The sequence below is a fragment of the Sminthopsis crassicaudata genome, chromosome 1, assembly GCF_048593235.1.
Source record: "Sminthopsis crassicaudata isolate SCR6 chromosome 1, ASM4859323v1, whole genome shotgun sequence".
NCBI lineage: Eukaryota > Metazoa > Chordata > Mammalia > Dasyuromorphia > Dasyuridae > Sminthopsis > Sminthopsis crassicaudata.
Genome location: NC_133617.1, coordinates 519,033,254 through 519,059,339, shown reverse-complemented (window position 1 = coordinate 519,059,339; position 26,086 = coordinate 519,033,254).

The following is a 26,086-nucleotide window of genomic DNA, read 5'->3' as shown; positions in this document are numbered from 1 at the left end:
TGATACCTAAACCAGGTAGATCGAAAACTGAGAAAGAAAATTATAGACCAATCTCCTTAATGAATATTGATGCTAAAATCTTAAATAAGATATTAGCAAAAAGACTTCAGAAAATCATCTCCAAGATAATACACTATGATCAAGTAGGATTTATTCCAGGAATGCAGGGCTGGTTTAATATTAGGAAAACTATTAATATAATTGACCATATTAATAATCAAATTAATAAGAACCATATGATCATCTCAATAGATGCAGAAAAAGCATTTGACAAAATCCAACATCCATTCCTACTAAAAACTCTTGAGAGTATAGGAATAAATGGATTATTCCTTAGAATAATCAGGAGTATATATTTAAGACCGTCAGTAAGCATAATATGCAATAAAAATAAACTGCAACCTTTCCCAGTAAGATCAGGAGTGAAACAAGGTTGCCCACTATCACCATTACTATTCAATATAGTACTAGAAACGCTAGCCTCGGCAATAAGAGCCGAGAAAGAGATTCAAGGAATTAGAGTAGGAAATGAGGAAATTAAACTATCACTTTTTGCAGATGACATGATGGTATACTTAGAGAACCCCAAAGACTCTGCTAAAAAGCTACTAGAAATAATTCAAAATTTCAGCAAAGTGGCAGGATACAAAATAAATCCACATAAATCCTCGGCATTTTTATATATCACTAACAAAATGCAACAGCAAGAGATACAAAGAGAAATTCCATTCCAAACAAATGTTGAGAGTATAAAATATTTGGGAATCCATCTACCAAAGAAAAGTCAGGAATTATATGAGAAAAATTACAAAACACTTGCCACAAAAATAAAATCAGATTTAAATAATTGGAAAGACATTCAGTGCTCTTGGATAGGCCGAGCGAATATAATAAAGATGACAATACTCCCCAAACTAATCTATTTATTTAGTGCTATACCAATCAGACTCCCAAGAAACTATTTTAATGACCTAGAAAAAATAACAACAAAATTCATATGGAAGAATAAAAGGTCAAGAATTGCAAGGGAACTAATGGAAAAAAACTCAGAGGAAGGTGGTCTAAGTGTACCTGATCTAAAGCTATATTATATAGCAGCAGTCACCAAAACCATTTGGTATTGGCTACGAAATAGACCGGTAGATCAGTGGAACAGATTAGATACAAAGGACAAAAAAGGGTACATCTATAGCAATCTAATCTTTGACAAACCCAAAGATTCCAACATTAGGGATAAAAATTCATTATTTGGAAAAAACTGTTGGGAAAACTGGAAATTAGTATGGCAGAAATTAGATATGGATCCACACTTAACACCATATACCAAGATAAGATCAAAATGGGTCCATGATTTAGGCATAAAGAGGGAGATAATAAATAGATTAGAGGAACAGAGGATAATCTACCTCTCAGACTTGTGGAGGAGGAAGGAATTTATGACCAGAGGAGAACTAGAGATCATTATTGATCACAAAATAGAAGATTTTGATTACATCAAACTAAAAAGTTTCTGTACAAATAATACTAATGCAAAAAAGATTAGAAGGGAAGTAACAAATTGGGAAAATATTTTTAAAAACAACGGTTCTGACAAAGGTCTCATTTCCAAAATATATAGAGAACTGACCCTAATTTATAAGAAACCGAACCATTCTCCAATTGATAAATGGTCAAAGGATATGAACAGACAATTCTCAGAGGAAGAAATTGAAACTATATCCACTCACATGAAAGAGTGTTCCAAATCACTACTGATCAGAGAAATGCAAATTAAGACCACTCTGAGATACCACTACACACCTGTCAGATTGGCTAAGATGACAGGAACAAATAATGACAAATGTTGGAGGGGATGTGGGGAAATTGGGACACTAATACATTGCTGGTGGAGTTGTGAAAGAATCCAGCCATTCTGGAGAGCAATCTGGAATTATGCCCAAAAAGTTATCAAACTGTGCATACCCTTTGACCCAGCAGCGCTACTACTGGGATTATATCCCAAAGAAATACTAAAGAGCGGAAAGAGACATATATGTGCCAAAATGTTTGTGGCAGCTCTTTTTGTTGTAGCTAGAAACTGGAAGATGAATGGATGTCCATCAGTTGGAGAATGGTTGGGTAAATTGTGGTATATGAAGGTTATGGAATATTATTGCTCGGTAAGAAATGACCAGCAGGAGGAATATAGAGAGGCCTGGAGAGACTTAAATCAACTGATGCTGAGTGAAATGAGCAGAACCAGAAGATCACTGTACACTTCAACAACAACACTGTATGAGGATGTATTCTGATGGAAGTGGAAATCTTCAACATAAAGAAGATCCAACTCACTTCCAGTTGATCAATGATGGACAGAGGTAGCTACACCCAGAGAAGAAACACTGGGAGGGGAATGAAAATTGTTAGCACTAATATCTGTCTGCCCAGGTTGCATGTACCTTCGGATTCTAATGTTTATTGTGCAACAAGAAAATGATATTCGCACACATGTATTGTACCTAGACTATATTGTAACACATGTAAAATGTATGGTATTGCCTGTCGTCGGGGGGAGGGAATAGAGGGAGGGGGGTAATTTGGAAAAATGAATACAAGGGATAATATTATAAAATATATATATATATATATATATATATATATATATATATATATATATATATATATATATAAAATAAAAAAAAGAAAAAGAAAAAAAAATTACCCATGCATATGTACTGTCAAAAAATGTTATAATTATAAAATAAAATAAAAAATTAAAAAAAAAATTAAATGATTTAAAAATATAATAAAGAAAATTTAGCACAGTACTATATTGTTTCTTTCAGTCAATTGTGTGATTACAAAAAATGTGTTTTTGAAGAGATTATTTTTTGAAACATTGCCTAATTAATTTCTTATATTCTTGTCAATTATAAAGACAATGTGTATGTAGCTCATTCTCAGATTTTTTAAAATAAGAATATTTACAAGTAAGTTACTGTTCCCTGTTCCTCCAATAACTATTTTGTTTTCATTATTTGTTTCTTTTGTCATTTCCCCATCTCTAAGTGTCCTTTAAAAAGAATGAGAAAATTCCTTTGAAATTGCTTTGTTTATAGCACCCATTTATTTAGTGAATGTTGGTGGTGTTGTTGATCTTCAAGATTTTGTATTAATTGGGGCATGTGATGCTAGTGTTTTAAGGTGTAAGTCTTCTGTCATTAATAGTGAAAGAAAATAATTCTAGAGACGTTTATTTAGAACATTTATAACATTTCTTCATCTATCTGTTAACTTTTGGACAATTTTGTCTTTTTTTGTTTATGTCAATTATATCTAATTTATCTATCATTCCTTTGGATTATGATATGATGTGATTGGATCTCATGACAGACTTTTAGAAGAGTTATTTTAATTTCTAAGCCTTTTCAATATTATATTATAATATAATATCATTGTATATGCATATATTGTTATGTTGAACTTTGATGGTTTATGACAATGTAATGGTTTATCACAGATATACATATGCATATATTGTCAGTAATGTCAATTTTATCTATTTTTTGATGATATTGTTTAAGAATTTTGCAAACATCATAGAACAGATAGATATATAAAGCCACGTATTTCTATTATATATACCTTTATATATGTATATAAATATATGTGTGTCTGTGATAAATTGAATCTGTTACTTGAAAAGTTATCCTATTTATTTTTGTTTCTTTATAAATTTAGATTTGTTTAAATTTGTATTTAATTTTTCTTTTCTTTTCCTTTGTTGATAATAGTATTGCTAATTACTGTTTTTCACCTAAATTCTTTCCATCTTCCCAACTACACACAAAAATATAATTATCAAAATGAGAAAGTAGTAAAGTAACATAAATGCATTTTTCCCTACTCTTAGAAAGGTATTTCTCTCTCTTTTTTTTTTTTCCCTTGGGTTTACCACCCCACTGTCACCATGTTGCAACATGTCACATGTTGCCAATTGGTATATAACCCTTTGTTTTGATTTGTTTTCCTCAATAATACCAAAAAATTATACTTATTTTTACTTTTTATGTTTTATTTTTCTTTCAACTTCTTGAGACATAGCTGTAGTAGTGGTATTTCTGAGTCAAAGTGTCTGTATAGCAGCATTAAATTATTTTGAGTGTGAAGCTCTAAATTGCTTTCTACACTATCTGGAGGAACCCACAAAAGAAATATATCAGTGTGTCTGTATTCCAATAGTCACTCAAACAATTGCATTTCCCTCCTTGTTTTCCAAACTGACAGATGTGATGCAGAATCTCAAAAATGTTTACTTAGTATTTCCCCAATTACTAGTAATGATTCTTTGCATGTTTAGAGATAGCTTGGTTCTCTTCTCTTCAGAAATGATTGTTGATATATTTTAAGCATTTATCTTTTCAAAAAATATTGGTCCAAGGTAATTGTACAAATATGTATGCCTATATTGGATTTACATATATTTTACCATGTTTAAAATATATTGGATTGCTTGCCATCTAGGGGAGGGGCTGAATAGAAGCGAGGGGAAATTTGAACACAAGGTTTAGCAAGGTTAATTTTTTTTTTTTAAATCATCATTGCATATATTTTGAAAATAAAAAAGAAAGAGTGAAAGACAGTTAAAGAAAGGGATGAATTATTGTTCTGAAGAAATTATTTTGCATGATCCTTATATAAATAATATAAATAACATTTAGCAAAAAAACAAATACCAAAAATGACTATCACTGTTATTTGTTTGATTTAGGTCCATATATATCTTGGATGAGCTGTTTTATTAAATAAATGTCAAAAAATATTTCCCAATTAATAATATCCTTTCTTATGTAATTATATTGATTTTGTACCTAAAACTTTTTTTTAAATGTACAAATGCAAAAATATTTATCTTCTTAAATAAAGGGAGTTTTACAAATCTTTACTAACAATAAAGCTAGTGGAAGTAAAGGAATTCCAGCCGAACGTTTTAAAAATTGCTAAAAGAAGATTATGATAAAGTCTTTTATTCAGTTTACTACAAGATTTGGAAATTTTTACAGTGGCCATTGGTTTGGAATGATCGGATTATACTCCAATCCCAAAGAAAGAAATGCCAAGGAATGTTCAAAATTACTGAACAATTATGTTTATTTTGCATGACAGACAACTAATGTTTAAGATTATACAAATTAGGCTTCATCAATACATGAACTGAAAATTACATAGAGGAGCAACCTAGTTTTGGAAAAGGCAAATAAACCAGCCAAGAAATTGACAAATTTGTCTGGATTATAGAAAAAACAAAGAGTTTCAGTATGGGGGAATCTACTCTTGCTTTGTTGTCTGCACTAAGGCTTTGATCTACTGTGTAGATTATAACAATGTGTGACAAATACTCAAAAAAGATAGGAATACCAGATTATTTTACTTGTCTCCTAAGGAATATGTATGTGATCCAAGAACTAAGTTAAAATTATACAGGTAACAGACTTTTGGTTTAAGATTGAAAAAAGAGTAACAAGAGGTTGTATATTCTCAACTTTTTTATTTAATCTATCTATCTATCTTTCTATATTTATCTATCTATCTATCTTTCTACATATATATATATATATATATACATATATATATCATATGAAATGCTAGGTAAGAAGAATCAAGTCAAAATCAAGGTCAAGACAATTATTAAATATTTCAGTTGTTCAAATAATATCAATCTGATTGCAGAAATTAAAGAGAAATTAAGAAACCGCTTGATGAGAGCAAAAGAAGAGAGTGTAAAAGCTGGCTTGAAACTTAGCATCTTATTTTTTAACTTGACAGAAATGTTTATTTTATTAAATTTAACAAGATTGTAATAAAACTTTTTTTTAATAATTAGAAATACAAATGGTGAAATAAAATATTAGCTGACTGACACATTAGCATTTCTAATTATCGTTCACAAATTTATTGGATATATGCAGCCTCAGCTTCCTATTAATCCATTATTTTCTCCCTCAATAGAATATTTTTTTTCTCTAAATACATGTATAGGTAGTCTTCACCATTAATTTTTGTAACATTTTGTGTTCCAAATTTTCCTCTTCTTTTTTTTAACCTCTCCCCTCCTCAAGACACCAAATTCTTTGATATCAGTGTTACATGTACAATACTTTTAAACATTTCCATATTTGTTATATTGTGCAAGAAAAAAATCATATCAAAAAGGAAAAATATATAAGAATGTAAAAATAAATAAACAAGGTAAAGTTAAAATACTACATTTTGTTTTACATTGTCTTATAAATCTTTTTTTTTTTTTTTTTTTTTTTTTTTTTTCCTGGATGCACATGACATTTTTTGTCCCAAGACTGTTGGAATTGTGTTGTATCATTACATTGCAGGGAAGATCTAAATATATCAGAGTTGATCATCACATAATGCTGTTACTATGTAGAATATTCTTCTGGTTTTATTCTCTTCCCTCAGCATCAGTTTTGGTAAGTCTTTACAGGCTTTGTTGAAATCAACTTGTTCAACTTTTCTTATATAATAATAATATTCCATTATATAAATTTACCATAATTCATTTAGCCATTTTTCAATTAATGGACATCTATTTAATTTCAGTTCCTTGCCAATACAAAAAAAAAAAAAAAAAAACTGCTTCAAACATTTTTGCACATATTGTTCCTATCCCCTGTTTTATGATCAGTTTGGAAAAGTGACTTAGTAGTGACACCTCTAGATCAAAGGTTATGGACAGATACATGGCCCTTTGGAGCATAGTTTCAAATTGCTCTCTAAAATGGCTTAATAAGTCCACAACTCCTATAAAATCACTTCGGTGTACTAGTTTTCCCACACCCACTCAACATTTATGACTATCTTTTTCTGTCAATTTAGCCAATCTGGGAGGCGTGGCATGATTCCTCAGAGTTGTGTTGATTAGCATTTCTCTAATCAGTAATAAATTAGAGAATTTTTTCATACGACTAGAAATAATTTTAATATCTTTATTTGAAATTTTTCTGTCCATATCTTTTAACCACTTATCATTTAGGGAATGACTTGTATTCTTGTAAATTTGACTCAGGTCTCTCTATGTTTAAGAAATGAGACATTTATTAGAAAAACTGGATGTAAAATTGTTTCCTAGCTGTCTGTGAAGCTTAACATTAAAATAAAAATCACTAAAATCTTCACAATTGATCCTATCACTTCCTGGCAAATAGAAGAAGACATGAAACAAGTGTCAGACTTTAATTTTGTAGGTTCAAAGATAATGGCAGGTAATTTTTTTTTTACATCTTAATACATATATATATATATATATATATATATATATGTATATATATATATATATACATAATTTTTATTTTGTTTTTTGCATGAGTAATATTTTTTATAACATTATCCCTTGTATTCATTTTTTCCAAATTTTCCCCTACCTCCCTCTACTCCCTCCCCTCAATGACAGGCAATCCTATACATATTAAATATGTTACAGTATAACCTAGATACAATGTGTAATACAATGTGTGTAAATCCAATTTTCTTGTTGCACATTAAGAATTGGATTCTGAAGGTATAAGTAATCTGGGTAGTAAGACAGTAGTGCTAACAGTTTACATTCAATTCCTAGTGCTCCTTCTCTGGGTATAGCTGTTTCTGTCCATCATTGATCAACTGGGAGTGAGTGGGATCTTCTTTATATTGAAGATACCCACTTCCATCAGAATATATCTTCATACAGTATTGTTGTTGAAGTGTATAGTGGTTTTCTGGTTTTGCTCATTTCACTCAGCATCAGATGTCTCTCCAAGCCACTCTGTATTCATCCTGCTGGTCATTTCTTACGGAACAATAATACTCCATAACATTCGTATATCATAATTTGCCCAACCATTCTCCAATTGATGGACATCCATTCATTTTCCAGTTTTTAGACACTACAAAAAGAGTTGCCACAAACATTTTAGCACATACAAGTCCCTTTCTCATCTTTAGTATTTCTTTGGGAAATAAGCCCAGTAGTTGCACTGCTGCATCAAAGGGTATGCACAGTTTGATAAAGTTTTGGGAATAGTTCCAAATTGTCTCCAGAATGGTTGGATTCTTTCACAACTCCACCAACAATGTAGTAATGTCCCAGTTTTCCCACATCCCTTCCAACATTCATCATTATTTGTTCCTGTCATCTTAGCCAATCTGACAGGTGTGTAGTGGTATCTCAGAGTTGCCTTGACTTGCATTTCTCTGATCAAAAGTGATTTGGAACACTTTCATGAGTGGATATAGTTTCAATTTAATCATATTGAAAATTGTCTGCTCATATCCTTTGACCATTTGTCAATTGGAGAATGGTTTGATTTCTTATAAATTAGGGTCAGTTCTCCATATAATTTGGAAATGAGGCCTTTATCAGAACCTTTAACTGTAAAAATGTTTTCCCAATTTGTTACTTCCTTTCTAATCTTGTTTCCATTAGTTTTGTTTGTACAAAAGCTTTTTAATTTGATGTAATCAAAATTTTCTATGTTGTGATCAATAATGCTCTCTAGTTCTCCTTTGGTCAAAAAATTCTTCCTCCTCCATAGGTCTGAGAGGTAGACTACCCTCTGTTCCTCTAATCTATTTATGATCTCATTCTTTATGCCTAAATCATGGACCTATCTTGATCTTACCTTGGTATATGGTGTTAAGTGTGGGCCCATATCTAATTTCTGCCATACTAATTTTCAATTTTCCCAATAGTTTTTATTTTTATTTTTTCAAATAATGAATTCTTATCCCAAATGTTGGTATATTTCGGTTTGTCAAACATTAGATTGCTATAGTTGTACCCTATTTTGTCCTGTGTACCTAATCTGTTCTACTGATCGACTAGTCTATTTCTTAGCCAAGACCAAATGGTTTTGGTGACGGCTGCTTTATAATATAGCTTTAGATCAGGTACAGCTAGACCACCTTCATCTGACTGTTTGTTTTTTTTTTTTTTTTTCATTAATTCCCTTGAAATTCTCGACCTTTTATTCTTCCATGTGAATTTTGTTGTTATTTTTTCTAGGTCATTAAAATACTTTCTTGGGAGTCTGATTGCTATAACACTAAATAAATAGATTAGTTTGGGGACTATTGTCATCTTTACTATATTCACTCGGCCTATCCACAAACACTAAATGTCTATCCAATTATTTAAATCTGACTTTATTATTGTAGCAAGTGTTTTGTAATTTTTCTCATATAATTCCTGACTTTTCTTTGGTAGATGGATTCACAAATATTTTATAATCTCAACATTAGTTTGGAATGGAATTTCTCTTTGTATCTCTTGCTGTTGGATTTTGTTGGTGATGCATAAAAATGCTGAGGATTTATGTGGATTTATTTTGTATCCAGCAACTTTGCTAAAGTTGTGAATTATTTCTTTTTTTTTTTTTAATTTTTTTTATTTTATATATATATATATATATATATATATATATATATATATATATATATATATATATATATATATATTTATTTATTTATTTATATTTATATTATCCCTTGTATTCATTTTTCCAAATTACCCCCCCTCCCTCTATTCCCTCCCCCCGATGACAGGCAATCCCATACATTTTACATGTGTTACAATATAGTCTAGGTACAATACATGTGTGTGAATATCATTTTCTTGTTACACAATAAACATTAGAATCCGAAGCTACACGCAACCTGGGCAGACAGATATTAGTGCTAACAATTTACATTCACTTCCCAGTGTTTCTTCTCTGGGTGTAGCTACCTCTGTCCATCATTGATCAACTGGAAGTGAGTTGGATCTTCTTTATGTTGAAGATTTCCACTTCCATCAGAATACATCCTCATTCAGTATTGTTGTTGAAGTGTACGGTGATCTTCTGGTTCTGCTCATTTCACTCAGCATCAGTTGATTTAAGTCTCTCCAGGCCTCTCTATATTCCTCCTGCTGGTCATTTCTTACAGAGCAATAATATTCCATAACCTTCATATACCACAATTTACCCAACCATTCTCCAACTGATGGACATCCATTCATCTTCCAGTTTCTAGCTACAACAAAAAGAGCTGCCACAAACATTTTGGCACATATATGACTCTTTCCGCTCTTTAGTATTTCTTTGGGATATAATCCCAGTAGTAGCGCTGCTGGGTCAAAGGGTATGCACAGTTTGATAACTTTTTGGGCATAATTCCAGATTGCCCTCCAGAATGGCTGGATTGTTTCGCAACTCCACCAGCAATGTATTAGTGTCCCAATTTCCCCACATCCCCTCCAACATTTATCATTATTTGTTCCTGTCATCTTAGCCAATCTGACAGGTGTGTAGTGGTATCTCAGAGTGGTCTTAATTTGCATTTCTCTGATCAGTAGTGATTTGGAACACTCTTTCATGTGAGTGGATATAGTTTCAATTTCTTCCTCTGAGAATTGTCTGTTCATATCCTTTGACCATTTATCAATTGGAGAATGGTTCGGTTTCTTATAAATTAGGGTCAATTCTCTATATATTTTGGAAATGAGACCTTTGTCAGAACCTTTGTTTTTGAAAATATTTTCCCAATTTGTTACTTCCCTTCTAATCTTGTTTGCATTACTATCATTTGTACAGAAACTTTTTAGTTTGATGTAATCAAAATCTTCTATTTTGTGATCAATAATGATCTCTAGTTCTCCTCTGGTCATAAATTCCTTCCTCCTCCACAAGTCTGAGAGGTAGATTATCCTCTGTTCCTCTAATCTATTTATTATCTCCCTCTTTATGCCTAAATCATGGATCCATTTTGATCTTATCTTGGTATATGGTGTTAAGTGTGGATCCATATCTAATTTCTGCCATACTAATTTCCAGTTTTCCCAACAGTTTTTTCCAAATAATGAATTTTTATCCCTAATGTTGGAATCTTTGGGTTTGTCAAAGATTAGATTGCTATAGATGTACCCTTTTTTGTCCTTTGTATCTAATCTGTTCCACTGATCTACCGGTCTATTTCTTAGCCAATACCAAATGGTTTTCGTGACTGCTGCTATATAATATAGCTTTAGATCAGGTACACTTAGACCACCTTCCTCTGAGTTTTTTTCCATTAGTTCCCTTGCAATTCTTGACCTTTTATTCTTCCATATAAATTTTGTTGTTATTTTTTCTATGTCATTGAAATAGTTTCTTGGGAGTCTGATTGGTATAGCACTAAATAAATAGATTAGTTTGGGGAGTATTGTCATCTTTATTATATTCGCTCGGCCTATCCAAGAGCACTGAATGTCTTTCCAATTATTTAAATCTGATTTTATTTTTGTGGCAAGTGTTTTGTAATTTTTCTCATATAATTCCTGACTTTTCTTTGGTAGATGGATTCCCAAATATTTTATACTCTCAACATTTGTTTGGAATGGAATTTCTCTTTGTATCTCTTGCTGTTGCATTTTGTTAGTGATATATAAAAATGCTGAGGATTTATGTGAATTTATTTTGTATCCTGCCACTTTGCTGAAATTTTGAATTATTTCTAGTAGCTTTTTAGCAGAGTCTTTGGGGTTCTCTAAGTATACCATCATGTCATCTGCAAAAAGTGATAGTTTAATTTCCTCATTTCCTACTCTAATTCCTTGAATCTCTTTCTCGGCTCTTATTGCCGAGGCTAGCGTTTCTAGTACTATATTGAATAGTAATGGTGATAGTGGGCAACCTTGTTTCACTCCTGATCTTACTGGGAAAGGTTGCAGTTTATTTCTATTGCATATTATGCTTACTGAAGGTCTTAAATATATGCTCCTGATTATTCTAAGGAATAGTCCATTTATTCCTATACTCTCAAGAGTTTTTAGTAGGAATGGATGTTGGATTTTGTCAAATGCTTTTTCTGCATCTATTGAGATAATCATATGGTTCTTATTAATTTGATTATTAATATGGTCAATTATATTAATAGTTTTCCTAATATTAAACCAGCCCTGCATTCCTGGAATAAATCCTACTTGATCATAGTGTATTATCTTGGAGATGATTTTCTGAAGTCTTTTTGCTAATATCTTATTTAAGATTTTAGCATCAATATTCATTAAGGAGATTGGTCTATAATTTTCTTTCTCAGTTTTCGATCTACCTGGTTTAGGTATCAGTACCATGTCTGTGTCATAAAAGGAGTTTCGTAGGACTCCTTCATCCCCTATTTTTTCAAATAATTTATATAACATTGGGGCTAATTGTTCTTTAAATGTTTGGTAGAATTCACATGTGAATCCATGTGGCCCTGGGGATTTTTTCCTGGGGAGTTGATTAATAGCTTGTTCTATTTCTTTTTCTGAAATGGGACTATTTAAGCAATTTATCTCCTCCTCCGTTAATCTAGGGAGCCTATATTTTTGGAGGAAGTCATCCATTTCACTTAAGTTATCAAATTTATTGGCATAAAGTTGGGCAAAGTAACTCCTTATTATTTCTCTAATTTCCTCTTCATTGGTGGAAAGATCCCCCTTTTCATTTGTAAGACTATCAATTTGATTTTCCTCTTTCTTTTTTTTGATTAAATTTACCAAAGGTTTATCTATTTTATTGGATTTTTCATAAAACCAACTCTTGGTTTTATTTATTAATTCAATAGTTTTTTTTTACTTTCAATTTTATTGATTTCTCCTTTTAATTTTTGTATTTCAAGTTTAATTTTTGGTTGGGAGTTTTTAATTTGGTCTTTTTCTAGCCTTTTAAGTTGTAAGCCCAATTCGTTAATCTTCTCTTTCTCAATTTTCTTCAAATAAGCCTCTAAAAATATAAAATTTCCCCTTATTACTGCTTTAGCTGCATCCCAAAGATTTTGATATGATGTCTCATCATTGTCATTATCTTGGGTGAAATTGTTAATTGTTTCTATAATTTGCTCTTTCACCCAGTCATTCTTTAAGATGAGATTATTCAGTTTCCAATTACTTTTTGGTCTATTTACCCCTAACTTTTTACTGAATGTAGCTTTTATTGCATTGTAATCTGAGAAGAAGGCATTTATTATTTCTGCCTTCCTACATTTAATTTTGAGATCTTTATGTCCTAATATATGGTCAATTTTTGTATAGGATCCATGAACTGCTGAGAAGAAAGTATATTCCTTTCTATTGCCATTCAGTTTTCTCCAAAGGTCTATCATACCTAGTTTTTCTAATATTCTATTTACTTTTTTAATTTCTTTCTTGTTTGTTTTGTGGTTTGATTTGTCTAAATCTGAGAGTGCAAGGTTGAGATCTCCCACTATTATAGTTTTACTGTCTATTTCTTCTTGCAGTTCTCTTAACTTTTCCTTTATAAAGTTAGATGCTATACCACTTGGTGCATATATGTTTAGTATTGATATGGCTTCATTATTTATGCTACCTTTCAGCAGGATATAGTTTCCTTCCTTATCTTTTTTAACGAGATCTACTTCTGCTTTTGCTTGATCTGAGATAAGGATAGCTACCCCTGCTTTTTTGGCTTTACCTGAAGCATAATAGGCTTTGTTCCAACCTTTTACCTTTATTCTGTATGTATCTCCCTGCTTTAAGTGTGTTTCCTGTAGGCAACATATTGTAGGGTTCTGCTTTTTGATCCAATCTGCTATCCGTCTCCGTTTGATGGGATCGTTCATCCCATTTACATTTACAGTTAAAATTACTAATTCTGTATTTCCTGCCATCGTATTATCCCCAGATTATGCTTTTTTCCCTTGACCCCCCTGATCCCCCTCCCCGATATTTAATTTACAGACCCCCCTTGTGACACACAACCCTCCCTCTTTTTTTTTTTTTTTTAGGATCCCTCCCCCCTCCCTCCAAGTCCCTTCACTTATTCTCCTTTTCCTTTTCCCTTTTCCTCTCCCCCCTTTTAATGAGGTGAGAGAAAATTCTCTGAAAAACAAATATGTTAATTATTTACTCTTTGAGCCTCTTCTGATGAGAGTAAGATTCACACAATGATTCTCCCCCTCACTAAGTTCCCTCAGATATGGTGTATTTTCTATGTCTCTTCCTGGGATATAGTTTCCCTCTTTTTATCACTCCTTCCCCTTTTTCTGAACCGACCTCCTTCCCTTTACTACATCCCCCTTTTTTTCTTTTATATCAGTAAAATCAAATTATCCTTGAGTATTTTTTATATACCCACAACAGAGTTACAGTTCTCAAGGGTTCTGTGTACCTTTTTCTGTTTCTCTTCAGTCTTGTGGATGTAGATCAAATTTTTTGTTTAAGTCTGGTTTTTTTCTTAGAAACATATAGAATTCCTCTGTTTCATTGAATGACCATCTTCTTCCATGGAAAAAGATGCTAAACTTAGCTGGGTAGTTCATTCTTGGTTGCAGTCCTTGATCTTTTGCCTTTTGGAATATCAGGTTCCAGGCCCTTCTATCTTTTAATGTGGAGGCAGCCAGATCTTGGGTGACTCTTATTGTGGCACCTTGGTATTTAAATTGTTTTTTTCTAGCTGCTTGCAGGATTTTCTCCTTTGTGTGGTAATTCTGCAGCTTAGCCACTATATTCCGTGGTGTTCTTTTTTTAGGGTCTATTTCAGAAGGAGTTCGATGAATTCTTTCCACATCTACTTTCCCTTCTGTTTCTATTATCTCTGGACAGTTCTCTTTGATAATTTCCTGTAAAATAGAATCTAGGCTCTTTTTTTGGTCATAGTTTTCTGGAAGTCCAATAATCCGCAGATTATCTCTCCTAGATCTATTTTCCAGGTCTATAGATTTTCCCAGTAAGTATTTGACGTTGTTCTCCAGCTTCTCATTTTTTTTGTTTTGTTTGACTGATTCTTGGGTTCTCTGTGAATCATTCATTTCTATTTGTTCCATCCTGACTTTTAAGGAGTTATTTTCTTCTTTCACAGTTTTTAGTTCTTTTTGTAAATGCCCAATTTCGTTTTTAAATGAATTATTTTGCTCTATTGAATTTTTTTCCATTTCCCTAATTTTTTTTTTGAGAATTATTTTCTTTTTCCAATTCAGAAATTCTATTTTCTTGAGACTTTTTTATCTTTTCCAATTCAGAAATCCTACTTTCCTGTGTTTTTTTAACCTTTTCTAATTCATAAATTTTGTTTCCCTGCATCTCCTGTGAATTCTTTATTTTTTCCAACTCCAATTTCAGGACGTTGTTATTCTCTATCATAGCTTCTCTTTCCTTTCCCCATTTTTCTTCAATCTCCCTCAATTTTTAAAGAGTCTCTTCTAGGAGAGAGTTATGTGATGGGGGGCAGGAATCCTTCCCCTTTAGGTTGTTATCTGCTGTCTCTCTGCTGTTGACTTCCTCGGGGTTGGATACCCGCTCTTTCTCTGTATAGAAGGAATCTATGGTTTTTCTAGCTTTTTTGCTCATACTTAAAAAATCTTTTGGGGCTGTCCCTGGGGTAGGAAATTATTTATTTACTTCTTTACCAGCCTCCTCCCAGACCGGATGGATGCAGCGGCTCCTGCGCCTGAGCTAAGAGAGAGCTCTGGGAGTCAGTTTCCCAACTCCTCCCTGGAGGTGCCTCAGAGGTGATTAGCACTACTGTGCTTCGAGCGAGTAGAATAGTAAAGACAGCACGAAGCCCAGCCTATGTGTCCAGGTGGGGAGTGGATGTCTGCAGCAGGTGATGTGAAAAGCCCCTGTGCTCAAACTGGAAGTGTCTGCCAGAAACCGCGGTCCCTATTTCAAAGGTTCTGCTTCTCTGGGACTTCCTGGAGCTGAGTTCCACTCCCTCCAGCTAAGCTAGGCAGTGTGTGTTGCCTTGGGCCGTATCCACCCACTTGTCAATCTCTTAACTATTCTTAGGAGGTAGCTGAGGCCACGCCCCCTGGTGCCGAGATCTGCTGAGTCACCCCCAGGATCAGGGAAAATCTAATCTGAGTTTTAAAATATTTTGGCTTTCTCTTCTGAACTGCTAAATAATTAGCAGAGAAGAGCTAACAGCCTGTGCCAGATTCCTTTACCTCAGTGGCTTCTCTGATCCCAGAGCCCTTCCCAGCGCAATGGGCGCAGTGTGCCACTACCCCACCGTCTGTGCTGGTCTCTCTTATTCCTCCCCTGAGAACTGACCTTTCCTGTTGAAACTCCAGATTCTCTTCAGCTGGTAAGTCGTGCTTCCAGTCCTTATGGTATCTATCAGTCCTGAGCTAATTCTGAGACTTAATTTATCTAATTGGTTGTGAGGGAGTGAGGACGTTCACTGAGTCGTGTGTTTCTTCTCCGCCATCTTGGCTCCGCCCCCAGTTGTGAATTATTTCTAATAACTTTTTATTAGAATCTCTGGGGTTCTCTACGTATACCATCATATCATCTGCAAAGAGTGACAGTTTGATTTCCTTATTACCTACTTTTATTCCTTTAATCTCTTTCTTGACTCTTATTGCTGAGGCTAGCATTTCTAATACAATATTGAATAGTAATGGTGATAGTGGGCAACCTTGTTTCATTCCTGATCTTACTGGGAAAGGTTCCAGTTTATCTCATTTACATATTATGCTTATTAACAGTCTTAAATATATTCTCCTGAATACTTTAAGGAATAGTCCATTTATTTTAGTAAGAATGGATGTTGTATTTTATGAAATGCTTTTTTTGCATCTATTTAGATGATCATATGGTTTTTATTAATTTGATTATTAATATGGTCAATTATGCTAATAATTTTCCTAATATTAAACCAGCCCTGCATTCCTGGTACAAATCCTACTTGATCATAGTGTATTATCCTATGGATGATTTTCTGAAGTCTTTTTGCTAATATCTCATTTAAGATTTTAACATCATTATTCATTAACAAAATTGGTCTATAGTTTTCTTTTTCAGTTTTCGATCTACCTGGTTTAGGTATCAGTACCATGTCTCTGTCATAAAATGAGTTTGGCTGGACTCCTTCATCCCCTATTTTTTCAAATAGTTTATATAACATTGGGGCTAGTTGTTCTTTAAATGTTTGGTAGAATTCATATGTAAATCCATCTGGTCCTGGGGATTTTTTCCTGAGGAGTTGATTAATAGCTTGTTCTATTTCTTTTTTTCTGAAATGGGACTATTTAAGCAGTTTCCCTCCTCCTCTGTTAATCTAGGAAGACTATATTTTTTGAGGTAGTCATCCATTTCACTTAAGTTATCAAATTTATTGGCTTAAAGTTGGGCAAAGTAACCCTTTATTATTTCTCTAATTTCCTCTTCATTGGTGGAATGATGCCCTTTTTCATTCTTAAGACTAACAATCTGATTTTCCCATTTCCTTTTTCTGATGATATTTACCAAAGTTTTATCTGTTTTATTGGATTTATCATAAAACCAACTCTTAGTTTTATTTATTAATTCAATAGTTGTTTTTTTTTTGTTTTGTTTTGTTTTTTTACTTTCAATATTATTGATTTCTCCTTTTAATTTTAGAATTTCAAGTTTAGTTTTTGGTTGGGGAGGTTTTAATTTGGTCTTTTTCTAGATTTTTAAGTTGCAAGCCCAAATCATTAATCTTCTCTTTTTCTATTTTTTTTTAAAGTAAGCTTCTAAAGATATAAAATTTCCCCTTATTACCGCTTTAGCTTTATCCCACAAATTTTGGTATGACGTCTCATCATTGTCCTTATCTTGGGTCAAATTATTAATTGTTTCTATAATATGGTGTTTCACCCAGGCATTCTTTAAAATGAGATTATTTAGTTTCCAATTCATTTTTGGTCTATTTACCCCTAATTTCTTATTGAATGTAGTTTTTATTGCATTGAGATCCAAGAAGAAGGTATTTACTATTTCTGCCTTCTTGCATTTAATTTTGAGATCTTTATGTCCCAATATATGGTCGATTTTTGCATAGGTTCCATGAACTGCTGAGAAGAAAGTGTACTTCTTTTTATTACCATTCAGTTTTCTCCAAAGATCATACCTAGTTTTTCTAATGTTCTTTTTACCTCTTTAATTGCTTTCTCATTTGTTTTGTGATTTGATTTATGTAATTCTGAGAGTGCAGGTTTGAGATCTCCAACTATTATAGTTTTGCTGTCTATTTATACTTGCAACTCTCTTAACTTCTCCTTTAGGAAATTAGATGATATACCACTTGGTGCATATATGTTTAGTATTGATATGGCTTCATTGTCTATGCTACCTTTTAGCAGGATATACTTTCTTCCTTATCTCTTTTAATTAGCTCAATTTCTGATTTTGCTTCATCTGAAATAAGGATGGCTACCCCTGATTTTTTGGTTTCACCTGAGGCATGATAGATTATGCTCCAACTTTTACCTTTACTCTGTATGTATCTCCCTGCTTTAAATGTGTTTCCTGCAAAGAACATATTGTTGGGTTCTGACTTCTGATCCAATCTGCAATCCACTTCCGTTTAATGGGATAGTTCATCCCATTCACATTTATAGTTAAAATTACTAATTCTGTATTTCCTGCCATCATATTATCCCCTGATTATGCTTTTCCCCCCTTCTTCCCCCTGAATCTCTTCCCCAGTATTTAATTTATTAACCACACTTGTGAAGGGTCGGTCTCTTTTTTTTTAGTATCCCTCCCCCCTCCTTTTAAGTCCCTTCCCCTTTCTTGTACCCTTCCCTTATTCCCCTTTTCCTTTTCCCTTTTCCTCTCCTTCCTTATAAGGAAGTGAGAGAGAATTCTCTGAAAAGCCAGTATGTCAATTATTTACTCTTTGAACTTGCTCTGATTAGAGTAAAATTCACACAATGTTTCTCCCCCTCTCTAAATTCCTTCAGATGTGGTATATTTTCTATGCCTCTTCCTGGGATGTAGTTTCCCTCTTTTTATCTCTCCTTTCTCTTTTTCTGATACTATCCTTTTCCCTTTACTACTTCCTTTTTTATGTTATATCAGTAACATCAAATTATCCATGTGGACTTTCTGTATATCCACAACAGAGATACAGTTCTCAAGAGTTCTTTTTACCTTTTTCTGCTTCTCTTCAGTCTTGTGGATTTGATCAAATTGTTTGTTTAAGTCTATTTTTTTTTTCTTAGAAACAAATGGAATTCCTCTGTTTTGTTAAATGACCATCTTCTTCCATGGAAGAAAATGCTTAACTTAGCTGGGTAGTTTATTCTTGGTTGCAGTCCTTGTTCTTTTGCCTTTCAGAATATCAGCCACTATGTTTTGTGGAGTTCTTTTTTTAGGGTCTTTTCCAGAAGGTGTTCAATGAATTCTTTCAACGCCTATTTTCCCTTCTGTTTCTATTATCTCCGGACAGTTCTCTTTGATGATTTCCTGTAAAATAGAATCTAGGCTCCTTTTTTCATCATAATTTTCAGGAAGTCCAATGATCCTCAGATTATCTCTCCTATTTCTATTTTCCAGGTCTACAGATTTTCCCAGTAAATATTTGATGTTATTCTCCAGCTTTTCATTTTTTTGGTTTGTTTTGTTTGACTGATTCTTGGTTTCTCAATGTATCATTCATTTCTATTTGTTCAGTTCTGATTTTTAATGAGTTATTTTCTTCATTCACCTTTTTTAGTTCTTTTTGTATATGTCCAATTGAGTTTTTAAATGAATTATTTTGCTCTGTTGAATTTTTTTTCCATCTCATTATTTTTTTTAGTTAGTTATTTTCTTTTTCCAAATTACAAATCCTATATTCTTGGGAATTTTTTTATCTTTTCCAATTCAGAAATCCTACTTTCCTGTGGTTTTTTAACCTTTTCTAATTCACCAATTTTGTTTCCCTGCATCTCCTGTGAATTCTTTATTTTTTCCAACTCAAATTTCAAGATGCTGATATTCTCTATCATAGCTTCTTTTTCCTTTCACCATTTTTCTTCAAACTCTCTTAACTTTTTTAATAGTCTCTTCTAGGAGAGAGTTATGTGATGGGGGGCAGGTATCATTCCCCTTTAGGGTATTATCTGGAGACTCTCTACTGTTAGCCTCTTTGGCATTGGACCTGCACTTTCTCTGTAGAAAAGGTGTCAATTGTTCTCTTCAGCTTTTTACTTATTGTTAACACTCTGTGGGGGGTCTTCCCTTGGATAATAAATTTATTTATCAGCTTCCTCCCAGACCGGGGATAGGATGCAGCAGTCCTGTGACTGGTCTATGAGAGAGCTCTAAGAGACAGTTCCTCTTCCCCCCGGGAATGACTCAGAGGTGGTTAGTACTGCTGTGCTGAGAGGAGTGCCCAGTGAAGGACACTGCTGTGTGGCCTAGCGACTGCCCTGAGCTTTAAGGCTGAATAGTGAAAGTGTCACAAACCCCAGCCAAATAGTTCCGTGGGGCTGTGGATATTAGCAGCTGATGCAAAAATCCCCTGTGCTCAAATGGAAAGTGTCTGCCCAGAAACCACAGTCCCTGCTTCAAAGGTTCTGTTGCTCTGGGAGTTCCACTGCTGTTGGAGTTTTGCTTCTGCTAGCATTCCACTGCCTCAGGCTGAGCCCCGCACTATGTGGATTAGAGGCTGCCCTGGGCTGTATCCCCCACTGTTCCGGTTCTTAACTGCCCCAGGGAAAAGCCCCAGACAGCAGAAGGTGGCTGCACAGCCGTGCTGAGATTTGTGTTAGGCCTCTTCTGGATTGGTCTTAATCTAGGATCTGGCTTTATATTTTAAAGTGCTTGATTTCTCTTCTGATCTGCTGTTTTATAAGCAGAGTAGAGTTATTAGCCTGTGCCAGATTTCTCTATCTCAGTGGCTTCTCTGATCCCAGAGTTCTCCTCAGCCTGTTTGGCACAGTGTGCTTGCACCTAACCCTGTCGGTGCTGATCTTTTTTTTTTTTTTTCCCCCTCCCTTCAAAACCTACCTTTTCTGTTGAAATTCCAGATTCTCTTCAGCTGGTAAGTTGTGCTTCTAATCCTTGTGGTTTTTATCAGTCCAGCATTATTTTTGAGGCTGATTTAACTAGGGAAGGGAGCTTACAATTCGATTGTATCTTCCCTGCCATCTTGGCTCCACCCCCCCCGAAAAAAAATCTACCTGCAGATAATATTACAACCATAAAATTAAAAGCGCTTGCTTTTTTGGGGAAAAAAAGTTAAAAAGTTATGGCAAATCTGGATAGCATACTAAAAAACAGAGATATCACCTTGCCAAAAAAAAAAGTCTATATAGGGAAGGCTCTATTTCTTTTCTTTTCTTTTTTTTTTCTCTTGTTTGTTTGGATTTGATGAAAGTTGAGAGCTGAAGAATTGACACTTGTATTGTTGTACTATAGAGGACTTTTGAGAGCTACTTGGACAGAAGGAGGTCAAATCGGGTAATAATTAATGAATCAATTCATCATATTGCAAGATCAAATACTGAAATTGAAGCATAATTATTTTGTTCACATAATGAGAAGATGGGACTTCTTGTAAGGAACATAAACTTTGAGAGACTTGGAGAGACAGTGAAAGTGAGAAGATTAATGTGCTATGATCCATAGACTTAGAAAGTATCAGACATTACTGAATAATTGAACAGCAACATTTTTTATTGATATACTTGCTCATTTAAATTTTCATGATGTAATACGTTTTTAATTTTCATGTGTGCATATGGAATTTATTGTCCTATGTGATGTGAGATCTTAATTTAAAACTAATTTTTTGCCAGACATCTTTCACATTTTCCTAGTTTATTTGTTGTTAATTGGTACTTACTTACCCAAATATATTCAGGTTTTTCACTTATTGAATATGATGTTATTCTCTTTTTCTCTATATGTTATGTGTCTAATGTGTCTAATGTTTCACTAATCTACTTTTTTCTGTTTAAGCTAATATTACTTAATGTTGATGTTTATTTTATAATAAAGTTTGAGAAGTCCTCCATTGCATTTATTAAAAGATTATAGATGAAACTGGTATTTCCTAATGGGGCCATCTCCATCCATTTGACAAGAACCTATTGTATTTTTTTTTGTCTAAGATAGTTTTGCCTCATTGGAAATAGTTATTTTTTTAATAATGTATACTCTATCAAGAAATAGTAATAATCAAGGTCAATTTTGGAGGCATCTAGGTAGCACAATATTACGGAACATTATTGTTTTATAAGATATAATCAGCAGGATGATTTTAGAGAGGCCTGGAGAGACTTACATGAACTGATACTAAGTGAAATGAGCAGAACCAGGAGACCATTGTACATGGTAACAAAAACATTCTATGATTATAAATTCTGATGGATGTGGCTTTTTTCAATATTGAGATGATTCAGGACAGTTCCAATGATCTTGTAATGATGAGAACATCTACACTCAGAGATAGAACTGTAGGAACAGACGGTGGATCACAACATCGCATTTTTAACTCTTTGTGGTTGTTTGAGTGAATTTTAGTTTATTTCTCATTGCTTTCCTTTTTTTCGTCGAAAAGTATATAAATATGTATGTTAATGTTGAATTTAAAATATATTTTACCATGTTTAACATGTATTGGATTACTTGCCTTCTAGGTGATTGGGTGGGGGAAATTGGGCAAAAAAAAATGAACATTAGGTTTTTCAAGTGTTAGCGTTGAAAAATTATCCTTGTATATGTTTTAAGAACAAAAAATAACTTTGATAAAATACTATAAAGATACTGACAGAAAAAAGAAATATCTATATAAGAAATGCATATGTTAGCATGTATTATTTGCCATCTAAGATAGGGGTTGGGGGAAGAAAGATTAAAATTTGGAACACAACATTTTGCAAGGAGAAATGTTGAAAATCATTCATATATGTGTGTGGGTGGGTGTGTTTTGAACATTAAAAGCTTTAAATAAAAAAAGAAGTCCTAAAGAATGTGTTAATAATTCAAATTAAACTTTAAAAAATATTTTAAGTACCAGATTTTTTCTCTTATTCTCCACCTCCAGTAACCATTAAGAAACCACATGTGAAGTAATTCAAAACATTTTCACCAGAATCATGTTGAACAGAAAACATAGATTTCCCACCCAAATTTATTTTATTATTTATATTTCTATTAAAGCTTTTTTATTTACAAAACATATGTATGGGTAATTTTTTAACATTGGCCCTTACAAAACCTTATGTTCCCAATTTTCCCTTCCTTCTCCTAACTTCCTCCCATAGATGGCAAGTGGTCCAATAAATGTTAAATATATTAAAATATATATTAAATATAATATATGTGTATAGTTATAGCTATCTTGCTGCACAAGAAAAATCAAATGAAGAAGGAAAGAAAACTGAGAAAGAAAGCAAAATGTAAGCAAACAACAACAGAAAGAGTGAAAATGCTACATTGTGGTCCATACTCAGTTCCCACAGTTCTCTCTCTGGCTGTAGATGACTCTCATCATCACTGAACAATTATAACAGGTTGGAATCATCTCATTGAGGAGAGCCATGGGCATCAGAATTAAACATTATATAGTCTTGTTGTTGCCATGGATAATGATCCCCTGCTTCTGCTCATTTCACTTAGCATGAGTTCATTTAAATCTCTCCCAGTCTCTCTGAAAACATCCTGCTAGTCGTTTCTTACAGAACAATAATATTCCATAACATTCATAATATATTATGAATAAATATAACATAAATATAAGTATAACATAAGTAAACATAAATATAACATCCTATAATTTATTCAATCATTCCTCAGTTAAGAGGCATCCATTCAGTTTCCAGTTTCTTGCCCCTACAAAAAGGGTTCCCACAAAAAATTTTCCACATGTGGGTCCCTTTCCTTTATTTAAGATCTCTTGGGATATAGACCAAATCAAAACATTACTACATCAAATGGTATAGTTTAGTTACTTTTTGAGCATAGTTCCAAATTGCTTTCTAAAATGGTTGAATCTGTTCACAATTCCAAAAACAATGTATCAGTGTCCCGGTTTTCCCACATCCTCTCAAACATTCATCATTATCTTTTCCTGTCATCTTAGTCAATCTGAGAGGTGTGTAGTGGTATCTCAGAATTGTCTTAATTTGCAATTCTATGCAATTCTAGTGATTGGGAGCACATTTTTATATGACTAGAAATACTTTCATTTTGTTCATCTGAAAACTGGCTGTTCACATTCTTTGACCATTTACCAATTGGAGAATGACTTAAATTCTGAAAAAATTGAGTTCATTTTCTTTATATTTTAGAAATTAAACCTTTATCAGAACCTTTGAATGGAAAAAATGTTTTCCCAGTTTATTGCTTCCCTTCTACTTTTCCTTGCATTAGTTTGGTTTAGACAAAATCATTTTAACTTAATATAACCAAAATTAGTTATTTTGTGATCAATAATAATCACTAGTTCTTCTTTGGTTGCAAGTTCTTTACTATAGAATTGAGAGTTAAATCATTCTATGTATTACTAATTTGTTTATAATTTCATTCTTTTAGCCTAGACCATGAACCCATTTTGACCTTATGCTAGTTTTTCAATTTTCCTGGCAGTTTTTGTGAATTTTTATCCCAAATACTGGGATCTTTGAATTTCTAAAACACTATATAATTATATTCAATGATTATTTTGTTCTGTGAACCTAACCTATTCCACTGCTCAACTGTTCTTTTTATTAGCCAGTACCAAACGGTTTTGGTGACTGCTGCTTTATAATATAGTTTTAGATCTGATATAGCTAGGCCACCTTCATTTCCTTTTTTCATTAATTCTCTTGAAATTCTCTACCTTTTGTTCTTCCATATGAATTTTTTTTTCTAGGTCATTAAAATAGTTTCTTGGGAGCCTGATTGGTATAGCACTAAGTAAATAGATTAATTTAGGTAGTATTATCATCTTTATTATAGTGGCTGGACCTATCCAAGAGCACTTGATATTTTTTTCCAATTGTCTAGATCTGACTTTATTTGTGTGGAAAATGTTTTGTAGTTTTACTCCTATAATTCCTGACTTTCGCTTGGCCGTTAGATTCCCAAATATTTTATACCATTGACAGTTATTTTACATGGAATTTCTCTTAGTATCTCTTGCTACTGGATTTTCTTAGTGACATATAAAAATGCTGATGATTTATGTGGACTGATTTTGTATCCTGCAACTTTCCTAAAATTGTGGATTATTTCTAATTTTTTTTAGTTGATTCTCTAGGGTTCTCTAAGCATAGCATCCTATCTTCTGCAAATAGTGATAATTTGGTTTTCTCATTAGCTACTTTAATTCCTTTCATCTCTTTCTTCTCTTATGAACAGAGCTAGAATTCCTAATATAATATTGAATGGTAATGGTGATAGTGGGCAACACTGTTGCACTCTTTATCTTACTGCAAATGATTCCAGTTTATCCCCATTACACATAATGCTTACTGATACTTTTAAATCAATGATACCAATTATTTTTTTTAAAAAAGTACATTTATTCCTATACTCTCTAGTGTTTTTAAAGGAACAGATGTTGGATTTTATATCAATGCTTTTTGTGCATCTGTTGAGATAATCATATGTTTTTTTTTTCTTAAACTGATTACTTATATAGTCAATTATGCTAATAGTTTTCCTAATATTGAACCAGCCCTGCATTCATGGTATATATCCTTCTTGGTCATGGTGTATTATCCTGGGGATGATTTTCTGTAATCTCTTTGTAATATTTTATTTAATATTTTTGCATCAATATTAACTAGGGAGACTGGACTCTATTTTTGTTTTTATCCTACCTGTTTTAAGTATCAATATATCTGTATCATAAAATGAATTTGGTAAGAGTCCTTTGTTCCCTATTTTTTTCTTTTTTCTTTTTTGTTTTTGTTGTTTTCCTTGTTTGTTTATTTGTTTTTGTTTTGATGAGCCAGTTTTGGTTAAGTGACTTGCCTAGGGTCACACAGCTGGGAAGTGTTAATTGTGTGAGATCAGATTTCAATTCAAGTCTTCCTGACTTCAGGGCAGGTGCTCTATCCACTGCATCACCTAATTGCTCCCATTCCCTATTTTTTTCAAATACATTATATAGTTTTGGAGATAATTATTCCTTAAATGTTTGGTAGAATTCATATGTAAATCTATCTGGTACTGGGGATTTTTTCTTAGGGAGTTGATTAATTACTTGTTCTATTTCTTTTTCTAAAATGGAGCTAGTTAGGAGTCAAGATAGCAGAGAAGATACACATGCATTTCTAAGCTCCCTTCTACCCTCAATACCAACTAGTTAAATCAGCCTCAAAAATAACACTGGGCTGATAAAAACCACAAGGATTAGAAGCACAACTTACC